Source organism: Marmota flaviventris, chromosome 7, assembly GCF_047511675.1.
Source record: "Marmota flaviventris isolate mMarFla1 chromosome 7, mMarFla1.hap1, whole genome shotgun sequence".
Taxonomy (NCBI): Eukaryota; Metazoa; Chordata; class Mammalia; order Rodentia; family Sciuridae; genus Marmota; species Marmota flaviventris.
Genome location: NC_092504.1, coordinates 112,797,528 through 112,819,465, shown reverse-complemented (window position 1 = coordinate 112,819,465; position 21,938 = coordinate 112,797,528).

Here is a 21,938-nt window from a genome sequence, read left to right as displayed (position 1 = left end):
GTTGATAGGCTGCTTGTTTCCTCTGTCTTATCAGAAGTCCAAGCATGCCTTCATTTGACAGACCCTAATGAGAACACTTGGAGGTGTCACCCATGTTGATCCCTTGTAGCCATAATCAGTCATGGCACACTTCAGATCTCATCACTGCTTATTTATCATGTCAGTCTTCCAGCCTCAATATGAAAATAATTCTGACTTTCCTCTACAGTTTTTGCTAACAATCCCCAAATCTATATTTGGATATTTGTTGGGAAATATATACTACATCTGTACTAGTATATCCCTCAAACAATTAATACATAAAGTACTGTCCTTAAACTCATGTTTCTCCCCTTTTCTCTTCCTTTCATGTTCTCGGTCTCATTGGTGTAATCCACACCCTTACACAAGCAAGAAAACTGAGCACACTCATGTAGCCCTCCTCCTCCATTCTGTATTTCAAATCAATGCTTCCCTCTTAAAAACAGAGAGAAGAAAATGGACTTTAGCATAGGATAGTATAGATCAAAATCCCTACTCCTCTTAGAAATGTATAATTTTGGGTTTCTCCAAGACTTAGTTTTCTTAATTTTAAAATTACTTTTAAAATATTTAAAGTAAAATTCCCTGCTTAATATCTATCTACTTCATAGAAATTTAGGATAAATAAATATCACAATGCATAAAAAGCAATTAGTACAGCTTCTACCAGGCAGTATTTAATAGAGATTACTTATTTTATATCTATTATTAATAGTATTAAATATATTTTAAACCATCTACTCATTCCATCCTTTCTGCCACTCCTACAGTCTATGTCAGCTCACCTTCCTACTGTATTAGCAGAGTGTTTAGTATCCTCTATTCTGTTTTCAGCTATAAATACTCTGTTCCTACTCCTTGAAATCCCTTACCTTCAAGGTTTTACACAGTTTTTTTTTCCTTTGCCTAAATCTACCTTTTCTTCTAATCCTAAATTTCTAGCACTTAGTCATATCTTGGGGTATAAATTAATGTCAATTTCTCTGAAATTTTTTTTTGTCCCACAACCTCCTCAAGCAAGAGGATTTCATATATTAATCATGGAGATATTCAACAAAATTTTGTCTTTCTGCCTTCATTTCTATCCTTTCCAGTGAATTCTGAGATTCTTGGGTTTTAGAACCTGTGTCTGCCAGGTTGACTCTTGTATTCTTGGTTCCTACCCTGATAATCATCACTTAGCTACTCAATAAACACAGGGGTGTGTGTGTGTGTGTGTGTGTTTACCTATTGAATCTTCTTCCTACTTAAACAATGTAGTTATTCACGAAAAGCTATTAGAAACCATAACGAATCACAATTCTGCTTGTAAATTTTAGGATATCCAGGCATCTCAAGCCCCCTCATTGAAAACTGCTAAAAGTTCTTTTGTTCGTTGTGTTTTTAATAGAAGAGATCCATAATTGACTACAGACCCCTCATATTATTTCTCAACTATGCTTTACTGCTGGACAGTAATTACTCTGTATGCACATTAGGATTTAACAATGTTTTCTTAACAAATAGTAGTAATAGCTATGAAGCAAAATTACTCTTAAAGTATTTTTTGGAAAATACCTCCAATGAAATATATTCCCATTCACATCTTATAGAAGCTTAGAATGTGGTATAAATCCAATAAACAAAATATGTGGCTTTGGAAGTCTACACATTGAAATGGCAAGCCTTCCATAATACTTAAAAGTACTAAAATACTCCTGAATATTTTAGTGTTTTCCTAAATAAACACCACAATGAAAAATTTTTAATACTTTTGACTTCCATCTGGCAGAACTGACAAAGATCTTAAATGTGTTCTCAAAAAGTAGTTGGATGTTTAGATTCAAACTTTGTAAAAACAGCACTTTTTTCTAGTGACCTAATCTGCCTTCGAGGAATTCTATCATTTACACTAGGAAAGCTAAGGTAACGATCCACATTTGGTGGTTGGAAAACTAGGCAAGGAAGATGATCAAAAAAGTTGGAGAACCATCCTCTCTGTAGCTCTCACCCAGAATAAAAGGTATTTATTTTTCAGTTCAAGCTGGTTTCATTCCATATTCATGGTTCTTTTTTTCTTGCAGTTCTATTTCATCTTATTTAATGATCACTTCCTTGTAAGAAATCTCTCTGAAGATCATCCCTCCTATTTCCCCTTTGATTAGTCTTACATTTTCAGACCTGCTTTTATGTTTGTTTTCCCAAATGCATAACTTCAGTGCAACAACTTCTATGGGTAATTTTATGTTATAAATTTAATTTTAATATTTTTCTATATAACGGATAAAACTTGCAAAAGAGCACTATATTTCTTTTAAGAATCCTCTCTTAGTTCCTTCCTCAGGATCTACATAAAAATGATACAGGCACATTAATGTTTTTAGTAGTGCAATTCACAATAGCCAAGTTATGGAGCCAGCCCAGGTGACTATCAACAGAATACATAATGAAAAGACGGTATATATGCACAACGAAGTTTTATTCATCCCAAAAGAAGAATGAATTTATGGCATTTACTGGTAAATGGACAGAAATGGAGAATATCATGCTAAGTGAAACAAGCCAGACTTAGAAAGTCAAAGGTTGAATGTTTTCTCTCACATGTGGAATCTAGACAAAATTAAGGAAAAGAAGTAGGGGAAATTTCATAAAAACAGAAGGGACATGAGACAAAAAGAAGAGGATGGGGGTTGAGGCAGAGGGAAGAAAAATGGTTAAAGAGAAGAGTGGAATGAACTTGACAAATATATGGGAAAAAAAAAAAAAAAAAAAAAATATATATATATATATATATATATATATATATATATATATATATATATATATATATATATATCACAGTGAATTTCACCTTTATGTATATCCACAAGGCACTAATGGAAAAAAAAAACTATAAATAGAAAAAATAAAAGTAGAATAGAGGAATAGGAAAAGGTGGAGAGAGGATGAGAGATAAAAGGAAATTACTAAGATGTAAAGCAGAGGCAATTATAATCCATGCTTATAGGATCATGTCAAGATGACACCTAATATTATACATAAATATAATGCACTAAAAAAACATTAAAATATTTATGTAATAGAATGTTTTAAAAAATCATTAGATTGTTTAGGTAATCCATGAATTCAATAGTAGTTTTGAAAATATATGGAAAAGTTCTTCCTCAAATATCTTCTCCTTCTTAATTATTTTATTTTATCTGCAAAGTAGTGCCTGATCTATATAGGCAAAATCCAAAAAGACTACAAACTTTGTTTTAAATTCATGCATTATTTTTTCTTATATAACAATAAAATTTGAAAAATATAGGGAAATATCAAAAATAAAATAATCATTATTTTCTAAAATATGATAGAAACTGTTGAATGTTCTCAAAAGTGTTTTCCTCAAAACACTAACCACTTTAATGTTTATATGATAAAATATGTTTAGGAAACATATATTTTATTTATACATATATTATATATACAGACATTTATAATTGTGTGAACACACAAATATATAAATATATGTATATATAATCTTTTTATAAATCTTTAAGTTTTTAAAAATTATTTTGAGACGGGGTCTTTTAAGCTGCAGAACTTAAAAAAATTTTTAAGATTCTTATGCTGTCTTCAAACTTTTGATTCTCCTCCCAAAGCCTCTTGAGTCTCTGGCATTACAAAAGCCATGCCCCACCATGCCCTGATTATCATTCACTTTCTTTTTTATTGTTGTTGTTGTTTTTAGATACACATGACAGTAGAGTGTATTTTGACATATTATATATACATGGAGTACAACCCATCCCAATTAGGATCTCATTCTTGTGGTTGTACAGGAGAGAAAAGAAAAGATATGTCTGGTTCATTCTACTGTCTTTAGGAAATATATTTTTAAAGTATAATGTTCCTTCATTGTAAGACTTTTCACAGCTTTATAGAGCTCTGTAAATTGTGAGTCCAAGATAAGACTTGCAGTATTCACAAATTTATTTGCTGTTTATCTTCTCTCTGAAGAGCTTGTAGAATTTTCATTAGGAAAGTCTGCTCTAAATATGGTGGTTCTCATATAATATTTTTTACTATTTCCTAGTTTTTAATTAAATTAAGAAAATATTTTAGGAAATTACTGTAGGAATGGGAAGTACACATGGGTTTAATCAGAAACCCAGGTCATTTAAGAATTGGAGCCTAGTAGGAGAAATTTAGGCCACTAGAGGCATGCCTTTGAAGAGACCCTAGCATTTCCATTTCTTCTCTTTCCTCCTTGCTATGAGGTGAATGGGTCTCCTCTACAATACAATCCCACCATGAAATACAGAGCTGTCACAGGCCCAAAGCAATGGGGCAGTCAAGCATGGACTAAAACAAAGCTGGGAAACAAAATAAACCTTTCCTCTTTCTAAAATTGAATGCTTCAGCTATTTGTTATAATAATGGAAAGCTGAATAACACAAAATCCAAACATATTTTTCCATACTAGTCAATCATTGATTTATTGACTTTAATCAGAAAGGAAATAAGATATTACATTTATTCCATTTCACTTAATACATTGATTTCCCCAATTCAACAACACTATATTGCAAGGACTGCTACAGAGGCAGTGAATTCCACACTGCAAGAAGCTAAGTTCTTATGAAACTTTAGGCCTGGAAAGAGTTAGGCAATCACTTGTGACCTTGTACAGCACTGCTGCATTGAAGGCATGAAATGGGATCATGAAATGGAACACAAGCTATGTTCTTATGAAATTTTAGGCTTGGAAAGATTTAGGCAATCACTTGTGACCTTGTATAGCACTGCTGCATCGAAGGCATGAAATGGGATCCTTCAGGTTATAAAGACACCTGACTTCTTAGAGAAGACAACGTTTTTTTTTGTTTGTTTGTTTTTTTATTTGTTAGTTAGTTTGTTGGTTGGTTTGCTTTGCTTTGCTTTTTCTTGTACTGGGGATTCAGCTCTGGGGCACTTAAACACTAAACCATATTCCCAGCCCCCTCTTTTTAAAAATATTTTTTATAGTGAGACAGGGTCTCGCTTAGGGCCTCGCTAAGTTGCTGAGGCTGGCTTTGAACTTGTGATCCTCCTGCTTCAGCTTCCCAAGTTATTGGGATTACAGTCATGCACCACCATGCCCAGCTGAGAAGGCAATTTTTGAGCAAACTTGAAAGGGAAGAAGAGAGAGAGGCAAATACAGAGTTTCGAATAAGAGAAAGCATCACATCCAGGGGACCAAAAATAGCTCTGTTTTTCTGCAGGGTATAGTGTAAGGAAAGGAACTGCCTGTCACTGGAATTCTTACAGAATGGTTCTTAGCATATACTTTTGCTTTAGTCTCTTTCAAAGACGGCATCTTAAAAACTTGAGCTTATAGCTCTCTGATTTCTTCTTCACAGAAGGTAAGTACTGTGCTTCCTGGGCTGGATTTTTAGTGAAATTTTGGCTAAGATTAAGGTCATAGCTAATACATATCCTCAGAATATTTATAGGGGAAAGTTATGTGAGCAAATGAATGTCATCTTTATTATCTTGGTATTAAATATAAGAGAAAATGAAAAGTGGAAGTAGATGGATAGAAGAGATAATAAGCTTTTAGAGAATAAACTATTCACTGCATTAAATACTGTAAAGGCATAGACTCTAATATTCATCAAGTTTTAGCAAAGACTGAAAAACACACATCTATGCATGTTCACTATATGCTGAATACCACCCTGAGCAAAAAAAAAAAAAAAAATGAGGCAAATCCATCAATAGAATTATTAAACATAACACATTCCTTTAGTTTAAAAGCAAAAGACAAGACAACTATCTAAATCCAAGAGATGCCAGAGCTGACAGAGCGAGTTTATGTTCTTCCCATCGGGAAATCTTTCTTCTCACTTCTTTATCTCACTTGCCTAAGATTTTCTCTTTTTTTCTAACACAAGCCATTCTCCATTGAAGTTTCACAAAACTAGAAAAAAGGGATTAAGGAAACCAATTTACTGAACCAAGTTGCAGAGTTTTGTGAATTTTTTTTAACGCCATATCATTGAAATGTAAGAGGAACTGGGACTTATTAAAAGAAAGAAAAAGATGATATTAAAAGAATTGTTTTTATGAAAGGCACAATGTCTGTGGACAGGGATTGAATGAAAATAATTGTTAACATGCTGACAGCTGTTTCTCTGAGCCAACTAGTGTTCTCAGCGCTACAAACGTCCAATATCTCTATCCTTTAAGCAACTATGAGAGAAAGGTCCATCACTGTCCCTGCTTTAGGAATAAGATATTCAACACAGTGGGGTTAAATGCCTTGCAGTAGAGTAGGTGACATAGCTAGTGATAGAGAATAAATCAACTCCATGGAATTAGGCTCCATAATCTGCCATTTATACACTTTTGTTAAACTTATTCAAAACAAAAATGACAATATTTTTGTTTGTTGGAGACATTTTATTTAATCTGATATTTATTATTCCTTTAAAGACTAAATCTAAGGGGCTGGGGTTGTGGCTCAGCAGTAGAATGCTTGCTTGGCATGTATGAGGCCCTGTGTTGGAATCTCAGCACCACATAAATAAATAAAATAAAGGTCTATGGACAACTACAAAAAAAAAAAAAAAAAAAAAACAACTAAATTTAGGTATAGAAAGATAACTTTTCTGGCCCCAATAGTTATGCATCTAGTTTATTGTTCCTCTTATTTAATACCAGGCCTGAAAGTTTTAGTCCTATCATTACATCGTTATTATATTGACCTTAACATTTTAAGCATCATTTTTGCTTTTTTATGATTCAGTTGTTAATATACCTTTAGATGAATAATTTTACCAGATGACTGATTTTTAAAATTTAGTTGTATCCATGATTTAAAAAAAATAATCTAATAAAGCAGAGTACATTTATATGCTTAAAATGTCAAATTAAATTAGTATAAAGTTAATAGACTATATAAGATCGTCTGTGTTAGAAAATGCTTACAAATTTTGTTCTGAGATACTTATCTGAACAAAAATAAAAGACAATTAGTAACTTCTCAGAATAAACTTAGTAATTCCTATTATAGAGAAAAGAAAAATCTCTCTAATGTTTTCTGATAAAGAAGCTTTCTGTTCTGTTCCAAGACAAAACTGTGTTCAACCTGTTTTAATTAATCATTCAATAATTAATTATTCATATCTATTTCTAATAATATAGTGAGCAGTATCAATATATCATTTATCATGATATTGGTTTGTAGAGGGAGAAGTGAAATGTAGGCACTAAAATTTGTCAGAATTACATAGAACAGAAGTTAAATCAGGTATTTTAACTAGTTGAGTCAGTACTTAAAGATGAAAGTGGATTTATAAAAGCATAAAATTCATGAGACAATTTCAAAAGATTTAATATTGAATATTTCAAAGATTTTCACATTTTTGCAAAGATTTAATCTAGGGTCATTTGTATTTCATGAAATCAATAATATATTTACCAATTTTAATTCCAACAAATTATGAAAATTTTGATTACCATAAAAATGTACACAAAGAGCCTATTCTATTAAAAGACAAAACTTACTGCAAATATGGATTTGTTTCTATAAAAGTTTTACACATAGAAACTAGCATTTTCTACCTGACTCTTCTTCATATATTCATTCATTCATTCATTCATTCATTCATTCATTCTAAAAGCATTTTTAGTTCCCCACCATGAACCAGCTCTACAAAGTACTTCAGAATCAGTCAGGACACTATGAGTTCATACTTTTAAAAGGTTCATTCACAGAATGCATATATATAATTTTATTTGCACTACATTGAATTATCTATTCCTAATCCCCAATATACCGCATTTTGCAACTCAGCTTATTTATGAGAATTTACAAAGAAATTACATTGCTTAAAGTTAGACATGTACAATGCTCTTTTTGAAGTTTTAACTTTCAGGGTGCAATATTTGTGACTATATTCTAAGACCTAAGACCTTAGGATTTCATTGTCCTTGTTCCCTAATGTTGTGGTGGTATAGAAATGCTTTTCAGACTTAGGACAGAATTAGACTCATACTTAAATGTTTCCTTATTCCACTTCCAACTGAAATTTGAGTAGCTATATGCCTCATCAGAGATTGTTCAGAGCCTTTTGAACCTGTTTAAGGAAAGGACTTTCCACTAGAATCTCTACTTCGTATCCAAACCATGAAAGAGTACATATATAAATGAAGAAATATAATGAAAGATGAGATTCAAATTTGTTCAGATATGCATTAGTGAATTCATAGGTCACAAACTATTTGGAGATCAGGAAATCAACTTATTAGTTCCTGGCTATTTAATATTAAATAATAGAAAATGACCAAGATTCTCTCACATAAAAAGGGTTTATGTTATTTCATCTCATAGTCACACACACATAAATTTACATATACTGATATATATTTTACTATGATTCATAAAGGTCTTTTGTGTTAATCTAAACCATCATTGGATGATATGCCTAGACTCTGTTATTCTAGCAACACACTCTTATCAAATTCTGCTCTGGAACGTAAACATCAGTTTACAACAAAGGCATTACAAGACAACAAAAGTCCTATGAAATTCCTTGTGTCTACTCGTTACCTTGGACAATAGTCACTACTGGCTCAGATACATAAGCATTCTGAGTCCACTGAGCTGTGTTGCCTGTAAACTTGATAAAATGTCACTCTAATGTCTGCATCATTTTATCTTCCCCTTCCACAAATCAATATCATGGATTAATGATTTGTTATTGGCATTATTCATTATGAAAATACAAGAAATGAAAGTTAATAAATATAAAATGATTACAAAAAATAATTAAAACACAATTTCCTCTGGAATCAATAACAGCATTTGGTGGTGATAAAAACATATCGTTTACAAGAAGTCTATTAAGTTTATACATTGCTGTTGGTTAAAGAAGCATTATCTTGTGAAAGGTAAGGTGAACACTATATCCAAGATATTCCTTTTGTTCCTGGTGCAAAATTAATAAAAGTTATTACTTTCTCATGCATAAGTATCAAAGGTAATATGTGAAAATAAAATTTGTAGAAGCAGCATTTTAAATTATATTGGCAATTTAAAATCCCTTCAAGACTATTAGAGAAATCTAGATTTGTGTGAAGTTACTTATTCCAGTGCTTATAGCTCATGTTTTCATGCATTTACAATGTTTTGCATTTCATATAAATGTCTATCAAAAGTAAAGATATCTCTCTAACAGTGTCAAAATAAAGTAGTCTAATTTTCTCTTCCTTATTATGTTCTTTTAATTGTCAAATTACATGAATTTTAGTGTACAATGTAATATCTTGATGACTATATACATTGTGAATTGACTAAATTGAAATAATGTATGCACTATCTCACACACTTATAATTTTTTGTTTGAGAACATTTAAAATCTATTAAGTAGCCTCGATGAAAATTCCTTGCTTCCATAGCTTTTGAAGTTTAGAAAATTTACCTCTACCAGTTATTAGTAGATCGTCGACTGCTGTTTAGTCCAATGAATCAATTTGTTTTATCCAATATAGATGTATTTTTAAAAAGGCTGACATGTATTCTTTTCCACTTGAAACAGGATTTAACTATTGATTTATTCCTACTTGAAATCATAGGTCAAGTCAAACTATTCGCTGAAATTAAAAAAAATTTAAAACACTAATTACAAATATAAATTTAATGATTTTAATCTATACACCTGTATCAACTTCTTAGTTATGTAAATAATACTATAATAGTTGTCCTCAAGAATGGGAATGTACATATCCCTTCCTGAGATTCATAGGACATTTTGTTCCCATTTGACATTTACTAATACTTTAAGAAACTCTGTTTTTCTTCTCATTTGGGAAGTTTTCAGAAAGCCAATCTGTGAATAAAGCAAAAATTGCTGCTGAAAATCAATTAACACCATCTCCAGAACACTCAGATCTCACATAGGCGCCAAACGAAAGGTGTGATGACCCTCATAAACACCTTGTATGAGTTAATAAGAGTGAAGGCTTATTTCCATAATGGCTCCATATTTGCATCTGTTGCATATTCTCAGGCCACACCATAATGCAGGCTGTGCATGGTACAGGTTGGAGAAAGTCAACTGTGAATCAGACAGGTTGTGATTCTCATCATTTCAGTAATAAAAATGACCATGCAGGCATTCTATCTGGCCTGGAGCCTAAGTAACAACCATTAAATTGGCTTAGCAGCCACACAGACTCTAAAGCACACCATCTGCTAGTCATCTTTCTTGATACTTCTGCCTCCTTGTGACTACATAAACATTAATATCAAGTACGCACTTCCAGAAGGCCCACCCAGAACATGTACTAAAAGCAGTTCCTCTCACTATAAAAATGACAAAAGATAACATGGAACTACATAGGAAACAGCAGAAATGTGAAGAGAAATAATGTATCTTTGGAGGTTCTGCTGAGCAGGAAAATACAGACTATGGACTTGAAACCACTGGTTGTATTCTTCAAACAATCACAGAGTTGGACTAGAAGGAGAAGAGAAAAGCTCTATCTGTTAGATAATGCCATACCAAGAGAGGAAAACTATCTATTTATCTATCACAAGAGGTCAAACTATTTCCTTTCAAATTGGAAAAGAAAAAAAGCTATGTATTTTTTAATGTAATTTTTTCCCTCCATATTTGCCTTTATGAGAGAAACTAATGTGAGAGTATACATTGATAAAAAGAAATGAACATATGATTGATATTGATATATTCATGTGAAGATACCTATAGTTTGGATCTTAAAGTTCGCAGAGGATTCTGTGTTAAAGACTTAGTTCCCACCTTGGCACTCCTGGGGAGTGGTGGAAACCTATATGACGTAAGGCTTAGTTGGAGGTCTTAAGTCATCAGGGCATGCCCTTGAAAGGAATTACAGGAACCTGGTGTCATCTTCTTTCTCTTTTTTTCCTGGCCATTAGAGAAACAGCTTTGCTCCATCATATGCTCCTGTCATGATGTGTTGCCAAAGGTACAAAGTAAGGGGACCAAAACTTCCTAAAGTGTAAGCCAAAATAAACCTTTTCTGTCTATAAGTTGATTATTTGGGGTATTTGTGACAGTAACAGAAAGCTGACTAACATAAGGACTAAGCCGTAGAATTTCAACATGTGCCTAAATATATCAAATATTGCTAGAATCCAATGTTAAAAGCAAAGGCAAAATATTTAATTCTGTCTTATAGCAATGCTGATTTGTATCCTGTAAGATCATTTAATATGAGAAATATGTTTTAAAAAAAAAACATTGTCATGTCCCCTTAAGAAAAACTGAATATGTGAACTCAGAAAATGTGAAAGTAAGAATGCTGGGAGTAAAAATTATGCAGAAAAGGGAAAACCTGGGGAAAGTAGTGAATAGAAACAATAACAAATTCTAGCATATAATTCTTAAGGGCCTATAAAAAGGAGAAACCAAATAACCATTAGGCAGAATGGTCAATCACAGACTCTTTTCTATAGGATCAACCACAACACTTTCCTACTCAGAGACCCCATTCTCAGCTATGATTTTGATTTTTATTATATAACGATAGCTATTACATCTCTAAGCTTATTCCCATTTTCCTATTCAATCTCCAGTCATTATCTTTAATTATCTTTTAGTGTTTTTTGTTCATACGTCTTCCTGCCATTTGAAAGTTAACATTAAGTGAAGTATCTTTTCTCTTCCAAAGAACCAAGGAAGCCTTGGTGAGTCAGTTCTACATTTTCTTTGAAATCTCTTTGCCTCTGTCCTGTCATTTTTATTTTACTGCCACTAGTACTGTACTCTACTTTTTCAAGCCTAAATTGCTGAAATATTCATTTGTCTCTCACATTTTCTCTATCCTTATTCTAAACTTGACTGTCTGACTAAATTAACACAAATATGGCTCTCAGTTTTACAGCCTTTAGAGAGAGTTAATTTCTAACTATATTAAATGCATTATTTTTAACAACTTCATTTAAGTTTCAGATAATATTTACTGAGCACAGACACTGAGATAAATGCTATATAAATGCATGTAATTATTATTATTCAAATTATTATATTTCTCTTTACTATACTGATTACCATTGTATGAAACATGCAATTAGGTATTCTGTAGATTTACTTTCATATATGAAGGAAGACTGGAAACTCTAGGGTTTGAGTTTCTCAGTTCAAATGAATGAATCCATAACTCACAATCAGCTGTTAGCCTTTAGAAAAGTAATGAGGGTTATTTTTGTTGTTGTTGTTTTTTTTTTTTGTTTGTTTTGTCCTTAACAGTTTGATGGGCAGAATACTCATACCTGTTTACAGGCAAAAGAAGAACAAACAGATCTATTATAGATAGCAATGAAATAATTTAAAATGTATATTCAATGTAATAAATACTTAGCATTGATGTCCAGTAGATAAAGCCACCACTATCCAAAGGGAGATTTTAAAGATAAAAGAGTAAAAACATTCTGATCCCAAACTTCTCGAACAAACAGAAATACAAAAGTAATTCTGAATGAGAAGGAAGGATATTTGGCTTAGACTAAGAAAGAAATGTGGAATTGTCAGAAGTTTAATGGTATGAAACTGTCAATACCATATGATTACCCATCAAAAATATAAGAAGACAGTTTTCTATCTACGCAAGTGGATAAATCAAATTATAGGCTTATTTCTAAGCTTTTTAGTCTTGACTCCTGACTAATATATTCTTGTGTGCCTGAAAATGTACAGGATGAAAACAGTGTTTCAAAACATACAGCTTACATTCTGAACCCTGAATGCAGGTTAAATTCTCAAAGAGCTTTTAAAAACTACCAATGTTTTATGACAACTCTAGTCTATAGTTAAATCAGAATCTCTAGGCATAGGATTCAGATGAAATTGTGGAAGTTGAGGAGTAATTATTAACAAGAGACATGGAAAACTGTCAAATAGTACCTATCATGAATCTGAGTTTGCCTAGGCTATGTAACAACTGAAATACTTGAGGATGGATTAGGCTTTTAAAAAGTGGGAGTCAATCAAGCTGTGCCCTAATTTTACTTTTCTGTTAATACTAAGGAGAGACATAGGCAACTTAAGTTACCTATTATTTCTGAGCCTATTCGCCTACTTCTTCTCACAGACATAAATTTACCAGAAGGCTTGAATTTTCCCATGAGCAGCATTACTGCTGTTCAATGCTGCATTCAGATATGCGTCATTTATTTTTCATGGGCACAGAATCTGCTGATGTCCAGTCCTCCAGTCCCTCATTGGGACACCAGGTATTTTCAACCATGGTGATGACTAGAGTCACAAATGTGCATGCCACAATTATAGTGCCATTACATCAGAAGAGACTATCAACAAATAGAGCAAGAATTAAAAATTACCATGTGTGAACAATTTCTATCTTTGTATATTTTCTAGACGGTTCAAAGATTATTATCCTTGACACAATGAACTCAGATAAGAATATGATAATTTCACTTTGATAAAAGTTAAAATCTAAAAGTGAAGAAAGGCGTAATGTTTTCCTTTGTGACTTTTAAAAAGCACAAATATATTATAAATAACAACTTCTGACTTCAGTGATAAAGGCTAAACAGAAAATACTTGTCCAAAAGGTAAACTAACTCAATAATGCTATGCAATAACCAAAAACCAAGACACAAACAGTGTCTGTTGTGAATTTATAAGAAAAAAAATGTTAGCCTTTAAATGATTATGCAATTATTGAAACTTGCTTAACACTGTTTTTGAGCTCATACGTTAAGTGGTATAGTTAAAAGTATAAAAAGTATGCTGCTATTGAGAATTGCCATTTTGCAGACAGGATAAGAAAAACTTCAAATTCAAACTAATCCTGTGATAGTGTTTAACATTATGTTCCAAAGAAGCCCTAATGAATACCAACAGACTAATCTTCTTCCCATAGATTGACAACACAGTTTTCTCTTTGAGATTTGCTTTTGAAAGTGTTGTTTTGAAGTCTGTCCTGACTGAAAGCTAGGAGAGTGACTTCCTGCCAAGTCCCTAGGAATATGTAAGAAAACTGGACTCCAAACTTTGGTTCATGACTATCAGTTATTTTTCTAGAATTTCTCAGCCTTTGTCAATTAGAGTATGCCTTTTGGAGCTTGCTGGATGACATCCACTCACCAATCTCACACAAAAAGAAACAGTTATTCATAATTATATTGTCGTAGTTTTGGAGAAGACCTTGTGAGATATACAAATTATTCTGAATGGGAAGTCAGGTTTTGCTATTAGACTATATTATTTTACTCACTGTACCATTGCATTTAACCAATGGCAGTAGAATAAATGAGTGGATTTGTACACAATGCTCATTATTCGAATAAGTCAAAAGAATGGATTAAAACTGATGGGTTTTCTTTGATAATTGCTAGAAACCATTGTTTTCTTTTGAGTGACTCCCAGATTCTGATGACTGACAACAAATTCACAATAAGTTTATCTTCTTATTCTGTCTTATCTCGTTCTAAGAATTTTCAGTGCTATTTGTGGAACATCCTGCAGAGTTTTTGATTGATATCTTACTCCATTCCTACCTTTGTAGGGCAAGGAAGGGCGAAGAAGAGTAGAGATGTCTGTTTACTTTGTAATAAGAGCAAACATCATCCATCTCCTTCACCACAGTAAAAAGCTCAAAGCTACATGAAAAATAAACTATTTGACCTATTTTTTGTTGCTTGACTGGCCAAATATTCTGAAAACAATTCTTTTTGATTAAGTATGTGTGAGGAATTCACACACGCACTAATGTACATGATGGAATATTATTCTGCCTTTAAAATAGGAGATACAGCCTTTTCTATGAACATGCATGAAATTGTAAGGTATTGTGCTTAGTGAAATAAATGAGATTCTGTATATTGTGTTAGCTAAAAAAAACTCTTAAATATTTGGAAAAGAAGCATTAGAACATGGTTATCAATATTGGAAAGTGTGGTAATGCACAGTTAAAAAACAGTTGCAATTATGTGGGATGAGAAAGACGAGAGATCTATTGTATAGGTATGAAAATTTTATTCAATAATGTTGTATACTAGAAATCTGCTAATAGATTTTAGGGGTTCTTGTACCCACACAAAGAAAGAAAGGTAACTATATAACATTGATTACATATATTAATTTGTTTGACTGTAGTAGATATTTTACTCCATACACATATATCAAAACATCATGTTGTACAACTTATATATATGTATATACACAATAAAATAAGATAGTAGAATATTTTAAATGAAAAATTAATAAAAATTAAAATAGTTTATCTATTAGATCATAGCATATAGCCAGGAAACAGAATTAGAAAGCTATAAGAAAGAATTAAGTAGCTCAACATACACTATATAAAATTGGAAGAAATGAAAGAGAAATTAAGAGACTTGGTATATAAAATTGAAAAATAATTGTGTTAGTTATGTTAAATCAAGAAAGTGAAACAAATAAAAGTTCTATGAAATAAAAAAATATTATAGTCATTCACTCTTAAACAACTAAGTAAACCAGGTACATAGATTACATAAAGGAAAGTAACAAGAGAAGACCACAAAAGAAAGCTGATGAAAAAGTACATAAAAGATTGCTTCCTTTGAGTCTGGTAGTGACCTGGCATTGCTGTATGTCAACAGAACTGGTAGCTGACAGTAGCTGAACACAGAGCAGGGGGAGCAGAGACAAATAGTACCAACAACAGTAACTGGAACCCATCAAGACAAGACGGAATCCAGTATGAAAAATTAGAACCCATGAAGACAAACTGAAACTCACATTTTCTCCTACTGCATCAAATTTTAGTAACACGGGAAACATGCATGAGAAATTGGTGTGTTTCACATTGTGCTTACCCTGGCTAAAGGAGGTCATCTGGTAAAGGCTGGAGAAACCAAGAACCTTAGAGCTATGGCACTCCTACAAAGTGAGCCAACGGATCAGCAATTGCACAGAGATGCTACAGCAGTACCTGAGAACAGGCACTGGCCTGCTCCTTCACTCTGCCTTCCAAGTCTCATGGAAACGCTCCTTGCAGCCAGTGCTAACACAGAACTCTACAGAGAATTCTGGAAAACCTAGCTCCAGCTGACCTACATTGACAAAGTGCAAACCCACCACTTTCTCTTCTTTGTAAATTGAACTCCCTGAACCACTTTTTATAATACACTTAATTTATAAGTCCACAGTTTTGTCCTCTATCTGCAGGACAATCCCTTCTACAATTGAAAACAGCTAACTCTTAACCAAAATTAATACAAGGTCTCATATGTCACTATCTTCATCTTTTATTGATGTTTATCCCTCCCCCAGCTGGATCTCAATCCCTGTTCAATATTTTTAGGGTAATCCTGACAAAATTTCTATATACATATCTCTAATACTAACACATGTACACAAAATTCTATTATTTTATATTTTGTGTTCAAACATATATTCATATACATATATACCCAATAACACACATATACATGAGTATATATTCTTTTATATGTTATTTACATATGAATGGCTGTTTGGGACACTAAGAGCAGGAAAGTCACATGTATGTCCAAATAATATTCATAATATTCTTTTCAAAGTAATTATGAATAACCAGTGCAGCTCTTATTTCCCCATAACTAATCAAATAATGGAAGCAGGCATTTGGGAAGTCTTTCTCCATTAATTCCATACTATTTTTACTTCCAGAAAACACTTCAGCTGGTTATGGCTCCTCGCCTGGCAGAGTGACCCAATACTTCATTAATGAAGTGTTAAAGTTTGATAGTCTTGCTTTGATTGGTTTGTTGTTGTCTGTCACCAATTTTCATCATTAAATTATGAAGGCTTTGGAGGTGCCTCATGAGATCTTCTGAATACCAGAACACTCTCCTTACACTTGCAATATGTTAGCAATATATATTTTTCTTGACTGTGAAATCAGTCACCCCATCTGCTATGTTAACCCCTCTTTTTCCCTGTTGTTCACTGATCAGATAACAGTATTAACCTTCATTTGCTTGGTTTCCTGGTGAAATTATTTATTTGCGGGGAATCTAATACTTGAAATCTAGCAAAGTACAAATGCATAAAAATAGGAAGCAAAAAATTATGATTAGCCTGTACTCTTGCTTTCTCTTTATTCTGGGATCTGTTTATCTTGGCTATAGGAGATATACTATTTTTTCCTTTCTCACTGATTTAAATTGTATTATACATCTTGACAAACATAAAGCAGACCCTATAAGTTGATGTCACCAAGCTGGTGAACCTTCAAAGTGACTCTTTAAAAGTCCATCCCACTATCTTTTTGTTATTGTTATTGTTCTAATTAGTTATACATGACAGTAGAATATATTTTCACACATCATACATACATTTTACTATTCTTATTGTTCAAATACATCAGACCAATGGAGAATACAGTAAAATAATTAAATTCATGACCGATAGTTTATTGCCATATTTAATTTGCTGAAAAATGAGTTCCTTGATCAGAAGCCATATGAACAACTACAATAATAGGTCATTCTATAAGGCCATGAATGGCTGTTTGGGACAATAAGAGCAGGAAAGTCACATGTATGTCCAAATAAGTGATAATAAAAGATTGCCCCTTTCATGACAGATGAGGAACAGTGTAACCAACTTGCAAGCAGGCAATTGATTGCATGATTCTGGAGTTACATTGAGGGATCATTGTTGCTCTCTGCAGTTGACATATGGATCATTTAGCTATTCATGAAATCATATTTGCCTTGGTAAATAAAATCTATAAGACTAACAGGTCTCCCAACAAAAGTGGACTGTATAAACATTTGTGGACTGGGTGAATTCTCACCAAGGAGCAATATCAAGAGAAGAAATTCAACAATCTTGTAGACAAGATGACCATTCCGTAAAATCAGACAGTCTCTTCCCCTAAATGCCTATGTTCTTTAGCAATAGGCTATTAAATAGAGTGGCAATGGATTTCAGGGAAGTAAATAAGAAAAGCATTTTGCCTCTATGGTTGTCTTCCCCAAAATACATAAGCCCAGTAAAATTACAAAAAAAAGTCAAAAATTTAAAACTCAGAACAATGAAATATTTATATTATAATTTTGATAAATAGGTATACATATATAGAGAATAAAATATTCAGGGAAATAATAATATAATGTTGAAGATAATTTCTACCTATGGGGAAAATGGGAGCCAAATGAAGGAAAAGAATACTGTATCTTGAATATAGTGTATGTGGATATAATGATTGAAGAAAAGATAACATAAGATTTTTAATATATTTTTTGTATATTTTTGAATTTTTAAAATTAAAATATATAATATAGCCAAGGATAACAATAAATTGGTTTTATCATTCATTAGGAGAAAATTTAGTTATCTTGCTTAATTTTAATATTATTTAAACATGTGTGCTCAACTTGATATTTGGAAGAGAATTAAAGATTTTTTTCCTTAAGAAAAAATTGCACAGATGATCACCAGCATTTTTGTCTTATTTTTAGTCTAGCAATTCACCTATAAGGGAAAAACCAATACTACTCTGATCCAAGAACATAATTGGTCCCTTATTTAAATAGATAGTGCGATGCTACACATAGTGACAGTGTACATCCACTCTAGAATATGAATTAAGCATATGTGAAAGAACTTTTTGACATGATGGTAGTGGGAATGGAGTAATATTTATTTTAAGAGCTGCAACAAATATTGAAATAAAAAGATAATACTGGTTGTCAGATGTGGAAATAATCTTAAGGTATTTCATTCCTTCCTTCTTTCTTTCTTGCATCCTCCCTTCCTTCCTTGAACTAAACTGTACTATCTTCATGCAATGCCATGTGACTGGCTCTAAGTACACTTGAAACAGTTGCCCTGGGTTTTTCTGTCACCAGTAGAAAATTCTGAAGACATGAAGACTTGTTTTTTCCTGAATCTCAGTAATTATATTTGCTTCTAAGTAAGATGTCACATTACTGATTCTTGCCTAGAAAAAGTACAATTGATCACGATGTGCCAGGCACATTAAAACTATTTCATTTTTCTGATCCTTTCTCACTCTCAATGCATTTTTCTTTTTCTGCCAGTTATTATTATTTATTTTCTTTAACTCAATTTCATAACACTGTTCCAGTTAACCCAGGTCATATATTTAACTGAACCTTTGAAATCACTGAATATAGTTTCATTCAATATAACTCACCAAATTTATACCAAAGATAAGCAAGATACTTTGCAAATATCTATGGCTATAGAAAGGATAAAACACGTTAGCATTTTTTGTGCTTAAGGAATTTATAATTTATTGGGATAATATAATCATAAAAAACATCTTTAAATAAAACAATAGGCACTAAATTGTAAGGAGAGAAATATTCCACAATTGATAATATGGTTCCCAGCAATATTATCATCTTAATGTTCTTACAAAGACATCATCTGTCTACCATATGACAAAGTGAAACAAACCAGATGAGCAAGAAGAGGCAAGTATTCTGAACATATTTGAAACATATGAATGCTGAAGATAAGAAATGTTGAGATTCAGGGACTTTTAAAATTTGTAAAGTTCTTAGAACAATCCTGGTTTTTTGAAAACCAGGATATCCTATCTTAGCTAAAAGATAAATTGTTACACCTTGCTTTCTCTACCATTAATTCACCAAGTTGAATAGCATTTGGTTAGGCATCAGATTTTAAAGGCAAACCTCTCCAATCCATTAACAGGGTATATGAAAAGTTGTCAATTTCAAGTGGGGTCTGTCTAGAACAAGAGAGGGCTTTACAGCAGATCCAAGGATCTAGAGGAAGCTGACAGGCTACCCAACTCATAGACCATGAAGATGTGATGATGTTAGGTGTAGCTGTGGCATATAAGGATGCTAAGTGGAAATGAGACCAAAGTCATTCCTCTGTGGCTGAAGCCTGGCATGCTAATATGCTTTATCATGGAAGAAAATATGTTTCTATGATAGGAACTACTCCTCTGGGGTAGATTAATCCAGTTGCAAAGGTGAATGATGCCACACAATTCACGAGATAAAGAAAATGGTGCATTGGTGATTATACCACAAGTAGTTACATAATCAGGTGGATAGGTTCTCTCTGTTTTTGTTTTTTGTTTTTGCAGTGAAGTATATCCTCAAACTCAACATCTATAATCTCATGGGAGGGCATTCCTTTCAACCATCAAAGAAGGAAAATTTCATTTGAAAATATCCTACTTCAGTGAGTGAATGTGAGTTAAAATTAGACTGCTGTTTCAGGGCAGTACTACTTGTGTGTGGTCCAAAAGCCTTATGCTTTGGTTAAGGTATGTTTCTCTTAATCAGGCACCCATCAGCTCAACTGAAGTGATGCCCATAGGTGAGGAAAATATATAATGAGTGATTAATGAAGATCGGTTAAATTGATATTAAATTGAACTCGGAACTGGTTAAGGCAACAAAAATTGCTCATCTCACAAAACTTTCTGCACTGTGTGGAAAGTTCGTTGAGGGATTTAATTCATATTGTGAGTGGATTAAGGTGACACAAGAATGAACCATAAGAGTCCTACTCCTAACCTCTGATTGTAGTCATGGGTATGATGAAAAATTCTGGAAAGACTTCAACCTACTTCATGATGCATAAAAATGGGATGCTTGAAAAAAAACACTTGGCATTCAAACATAAGTGCCAAATTAATGTGATGAGTTTATACTCCATGGGCCAAATCTCAAGGAATAGGAGGACAACACCTTCCCCTTGTTGTACCTCAGGCAGACAATACACAGCTGCTCCAGAAGCCCTGGTGGAGCCAAGCATCTGACACTCACACGGGTGACCAATTTCATAATGTATTTTTATTTTGGCTTTCCTGCCTTCTTTTTTCATTTTTTACTCTTTATTCCCAAGTTTGGCTCCTTCACAAACTACATGTACATAAACCTGTGTCCCAGGCTTTGCTTTCTAGAGGTACCATGTCATCCAAGCAAGTACCTGGATGTCTCTATGCCTGCTGCCTTCATCAGAAGTTTGGGATAGGACTAATACTACCTACTTCATATGGTTTGTTAGAGTCTGTAAACAAGTCTGGATGGCGCCTGGCAAAATGCCAGAGGGAGTGGTTTGTGAAGTAACACCAGCGAGCCATTAAGTGTGGAGATTCCTTATTGGTTGACTGATGTATCTAGTTTATGCTAATTAGATAAGCTGTGTGGAATGTATAAATACTGCTCCTGTCCTGCAATAAACGGCTTCCACTCCTGCTTTATCAATCTACACAAGTTGTTCGTCACCCCCTGGTTATTTTGCTGCAGCCGGACTGCGGCAGATGGTGGCCCATTATGGGGAGCCCCGGGACACTTGGGGGTAAGTGACAAAAAAAAAAAGCTGCCCATCCATAGATAGGACAGGAGCAAATCTTCTCGTCCCTAGGCAGATAGGGCGAAAGGAAAAATGACCATTTCGAGAAAATGGAAAAGAGTGATACAGTATGTTTGTGTCTTGTTTTGTCTCAGTGTATTGTATTGTCTTTGTGATGAGAATATGGAAGGGGTGAGAAGTAAATTACTAAGGGAAGAAGGCACCCCAGTGGAACCAAGAATCGTTAGGGCATGTGTTGATAAGAGTCCAGGAACTCTAGTCAGAAAGAAAAAGAAAGTTCAGAAGAAGAAGGATTATCAGGAAAAAAAGTTGCAGCAAAAGGCTATTACTAAATACTTTTCGTTACTGGAGGGTGCGTGAAGCAGAGAGGAGGCTGCCGAGTGTGCAAGCTGGTCACAGCGCAGCAAGGATTTTCCAAGAGGCGGCGGCGACTGGCCCTTCCCCACCTCCTGGCAGGGGAGCTGGCTCTTCCACTGCCGGGAGCCCACATCTAGACCTGACCTGGAGGCACAGTCTCGCAGGCTCTTGCTCCCTGTGCCCAGTAGCAGTTTGAGTCGGGGACACTCCCCAGGGCCATCTGGGACTGCCCAGGCACTACAGCCAGCA